Source organism: Carassius auratus, unplaced genomic scaffold (genome assembly GCF_003368295.1).
Source record: "Carassius auratus strain Wakin unplaced genomic scaffold, ASM336829v1 scaf_tig00014011, whole genome shotgun sequence".
Lineage (NCBI taxonomy): Eukaryota > Metazoa > Chordata > Actinopteri > Cypriniformes > Cyprinidae > Carassius > Carassius auratus.
In genome coordinates, this window is record NW_020524467.1 from 9,888 (window position 1) to 15,068 (window position 5,181).

General features: G+C 36.9%; 1 long non-coding RNA gene across 4 annotated transcripts; it reads right to left on the reverse strand.

Annotated features, from left to right (window-relative positions):
• Window positions 1-646: 646 nt before the first annotated feature.
• Window positions 647-4,874, reverse strand: LOC113074226 (uncharacterized). 4 transcript variants are annotated; one of them, XR_003280613.1, is made up of 6 exons: window positions 3,190-4,874; window positions 2,263-2,383; window positions 1,370-1,409; window positions 1,202-1,249; window positions 1,017-1,109; window positions 647-904 (listed from the first exon to the last, which is right to left on the reverse strand). It is a non-coding gene; the product is annotated as an uncharacterized LOC113074226 (long non-coding RNA). The 4 variants fall into 4 exon arrangements; XR_003280611.1 differs by having other exon boundaries at window positions 1,370-1,406; window positions 3,190-4,873; XR_003280614.1 differs by lacking the exon at window positions 1,370-1,409 and having other exon boundaries at window positions 3,190-4,871.
• Window positions 4,875-5,181: the final 307 nt, after the last annotated feature.

Consider the following 5,181-nt stretch of genomic DNA (forward strand, 5'->3'; position numbering starts at 1 on the left):
ACTGAGACATCACTGACCTGCATAACAGTAGAATACAACTAGAAAACTGAGAATTTAAAAAATATATTAAATGTATACACATGGTAACGGTTTACAATAACGTTAAAAGGATAGTTTACCAAAAAAAGAATAAACACAATTCATCATTTATGCTCCCTTAAGTTGTTCCAATTCTGTATGACCTTCATTTTGTCCATTCAATGTCCACAATGAAATTCAATGGGTAAAAAATATAATTCAAAATAGCGTCTCTTGAGTTCCAGAGAAGAAAAAAGATAAATAGGGTTGGAATGAGGGTGAATCAATGATGAAATATCTCAAACATCCAATGAACCACACTGTAAAAAAAAATATGCCTCTCCAACATAAAAATTTCTAGTGACCCGTTGCACCTAAAATTTTTAGTTGGCCCAATTTAAGTTGCGGAAACCAACTTTTTTGTGTTGTGCTGACTACCCCTGCATGTAGACTGAACTTGAAATAGAATGTTGTGTCAATTAAATATTTTCTGTTGACTAAACATAGCTTGTTGGGCCAACAAGCAGACTCAAACTGAAATAAAATGTTGTATTAAATATTTATTCTTGTTCAAAATAGTCTATTTTTCATTATTTCAAATAAATTACACACTAGGCTTTGATAAAAAAAAAAAAACATTTTATTTATTTATTTAAATACATATGAATTTGCCTGTTAGGCTCAAGTAAAATATTACACAAGTATTCAACCAGTGCCGAAACAAACATCATGAGGGAATTTGTGAAGTCTCCCAGATTGTCCATGACAACTTCCTCCTCCACTACTACAGCCACATTGACCACTGTGGGATAAGGTCCTGAGTTGGTAGAACTGTCAGTCACTTCATTTTCATGGCCTTTGTGTGTGGCCCCAGTGCCTCAGTATCCTGTGAAACACAATAAATGTCTTTTAGTGTCAGACTGAAAGCATAATGTCTTATGCAATCACTACTGCATCACAAACAGTAATACCATAATAAAGATATTCAAATTAATTACCTTAATAGTCTTTGAAATTGAAGCTGGCTCTCTCAAGTACAGGGGAAGACCACTAAGAACAGCAGACCTTCAATGAGTAGTTAGATCTGTGGTCTGCCAAAAAGACCATCAATAAGACATTATTAAGTCGCTTAATTAACAAAGGGGTTACACATATACTCTACCAACAGTTTAGGATCACCTACTCTTTTCACCATTGGGCGTCATTTCAACCAACTTCATGAAATAGTTTCCTGAAATACAATCAAGATTACAATCTGAGAGGGATAATCAGCTAACAAGTGCAGCAAGTCTACAGATCCCTTAAAGAGATACTCCACCAAAAAATGAAAGTTCTGTCATCATATACTCACCCTCATGTTGTTTCAAACCTGTATGAATTTCTTTCTTCTGCTGAACAGAAAGGAAGATATTTAGAAGAATGTCAGTGGGTTATCCCTTTAAGACTGTTGGAATAACATTCCCAGAGTCTACTTAGGTTAGATACTGAGAGTGGTTTTCTAACAGTCCTAAAATAGATCTCAAACATGCTGTGCGCACGATGGCTGTTTTTTGTTCAGTCATATTGACCAAAAGCATGTCAGGTGACTTTCATGAGGCTAATCAAGATTAACCAATGGTGAAATGAGTCAATTCTGCCCAGTATGTAGGTGCTGGTCAAACGGAGCTATATGATAGGAGAAAAACAGCTTAATACTACACCAAAATATTTCTCTCTAATGCATACATGTTGATCTCAAGGTCTTAATCAGGGAAGTTGATTGCTTTGCCCATTTTGTTATCCATACCAATTGAAACAATAAAATAGCACCATAATCAAAATCTCAACCAAGGTTCCATGTACACTCCATGTAAATAAGATAACGTAAACAATACGTGTGGCATCCCACAAGCAAAAAAATAAGCCATCATCTCTGAACGCCATTTATGGCATACATTATATTATGTATTTGCGGGATTTGTACATGTATTGTAGATCATCAAAATCAAGTATACATTGAACCTTTTTGACAAATTCTGATCATATAATATAATTCTATTGTTTACATAATGAGCAATGGATAAATGTCACAAGACAATTATCAACTCAACTGCCAGAGACCTTGAAATTAAAATGTTGAGTTTTGCAGTTAAGTTTTTGTGGATCAGTGAGCTGTTGGCAGTTTGTTCTCTTAAACAGGTATCAGTAAATTATGTTACACTGTTTAACACTGTTATATTTTATACAAAGAAATGATTAATATACCTGGGCATCCAGTTGTTCCAGAAGTTCATCCAAGTTGTTCCACCTTCCCAGTCTTGCTTTTGGCTCTGTACATCTTTAGCAACCCCTGGGTGTGATTGTCCAACGATGTCAGGAATGCTGACTTCAGGTCAATACGGTAGATGCGGAAGAATTCAGCACAAACCCGTGGGTAATGAAAGATTCAGAAGCAAACAATTAAAAGCAAAGCAAATTATTTCTTAGCCTAAATTATCAGTCACTCTGTGATAGCAAAAGCATAAGTTGTCAATACTAACTGTCTGTTACAGTCAATTATCATATATATCATAAGCCAAAATGCAAATGGAATTTGAAAATATTGACCATTAAAAATATTAAACGGAAACATGTAACCGTTTGGAAAACTGATAACGTTAAACAGCTTACAAATCTGATAACATTAGCAGCTATTAATTTTCGTGTTAGCACAACTCTTTATTTATTTTTATCAGACTGAAATGTTATTTCACTCTTGCAAATTGAGGCTTTGTGCAAAGTACTAGCTGCTAACACGAAGGCACATGTGCTTTGAATGCCACTAACAGTTAGAACTAACGTTAGCCTAAATTATCAGTCACTCTGTGATAGCAATAGCACAAGTTGTCAAGACTAGCTGTCTGTTACAGTCAATTATCATATATATCATAAGCCAAAATGTAAATGGAATTTGAAAATATTGACCATTAAATATATTAAACGGGAACATGTCATGCTTAATAACCGTTAGGGTCGACTTTAAATCACATGCCAGTTGGAAAGGAATGCTAAGCTTTATGAGTTAAACGTTATTTTCCAGCACTGCTAATCACTGTAGGTACTCACAATAAAGCTATTTCAAACTTTGTTGATAGACAATCGATATATTATTAACCTAAATTTGCTCATTAACTCGCAGCACAAAGTACTCACCAATGCAATGTCGTGACTCCAGCCTGCTGCCTGCACCTGGTAGAACTCCTTTGCGCATGCTCAGACGATTGACGCCGTTCTCTCTTGCTCGGCCAACATAATATTTTTTGTGCAACGTTAAAAGTTATCTCAACATAATTATTTATTTTCTCTTGATGAAGATTTTGTAGTACAATCATGGAAATCATGCAATCATTGACCAAACATATTTTTCTTTTTTGACACAACCATTATGTTGAGCCAACATGTATTTCCTCATTTGTACAACTTTTTGCATCAGTAATTTTTTACAGTGATAGTGTAAAGTGTTAGAAAATAAAAGCTTCTGGATCACAGTGGTGGAGTAATACTGTAGAGTTTCAATAAAAGTACACCAGATTATAGACGCTTGCTGAATCATCTACAACTGAAACATCAGAACTGACCTACAAGTTAAAAATATTAAAATTCTAAAGATTTCTTTACTTCTTTTAGTGAATTGAAAAAAATTAAATAAAAAAAGTTGCAAATCAACCACATCATCAGCAGATCCAATTCATTCTTAATGGCTGTCTGTACAGTCTAGCTCAATCCAAAGCGGAAGCAAAGTATTTGTTTCCCTTTCCTGAAGAGATGCTATTTCTGATGGGCAAGTTTCTTTCTTGGGCATGTGACAAAGACAATGCTCTTAACATACCGCCCTTTCCTTTTGTGTCTGAAATATATCTGATAAGAATAGCCTGGGCTGATGCTGCTGGAATCCCCCCGTGCCGCCTGCACTGTTGTCTCCAGACCGACCTGGGTGGTGATCGTGGCACTTGGCTGAATGTATCACTTTCCCAGAGCAGCACATAGGATGCTTTTCCTTTGGAAACCAGGTAATTCTTGCCTGGAATGAAACAATTGACCTGTGTGTCATCCAGGCGTGACCACACTTTAGCATTGTTCCTGAAATAAGATATATTTGTCCCTTTAGAATGAGCACGATTAGACTATCCTATTTGGCCTCGTGCGCTCTTGTTATTCTACATGCCACACACTTCCCTTCTATTGATGAACACGTTTCCGCAATGCCTTCCTGATTCATCTGTGACGTTCAGGGACATCTAATGCACACAGTCAAACACCTGTATTACATGTATCCTGTTCTGAACAGACCAAGTGAGGGACAGAAATGCTGATGTGGCTCACACTCAATAACAAACGGTGCTAAATATCTGTGGAATTGGCATCACGATGATGGTTTTCCATTTGTGTCAAATCCTGACCCACAGAGTGCACCCAAATATGATTTTTTTTTCAACCCAGGCACATTGTAAAAACATGCCTGTGGGAATATTTCTGTAAAATACCCAGTGAGTGGAGATACAAGGACGTTCAGTTTTATCCAAAACAGATCGATGTGAATTTGGCACTATATCTAACTAACTAAAGCCGCGTTCAGACTGCACGATTTTAGCCCAGTTTTTGGCTCACCGACAGGTTTTGAGAAATTGCCGACAAATGCCCGAAATCACATGCAAATCGGTGCTCGTTCACGTGCGTAACAATCACGCAGTGTGAATGAGCAAAGATGCGATCTGAAAGAATCGCCGATAAGTCGCTGATGCCCATGAGATATTTGGCATGCTAAATATCTGGACCTGTCAGCGATTCAAAATCATGCAGTGTGAAAAGTGTTCTGACTGAAAACTACATCGGCGATGACCGACAGTAGGGCTGCACGATATTGGAAAAAATGACTTTGCAATATTTTATTTTTCTGCGAAATATATTGCGATATGAAATCTAATCAAATTTTTTCTTACAAACAAAAATGGGGTGAGCAGATTTACATTCTCATTTTAAATGATTATGACACCATCGTATCAATTGATTAATATGCGCGAGGGAGAGAGAGCAAGACAGCACTTGTGTTGTTTGAAGACGGTGAGCGTGCAGCCGGGGCTCGCTATCTCGCTCGCACTCTCTCTCTCTCGTTGACCTGTCAAAACTTTCACTCTGTGGTTAAGC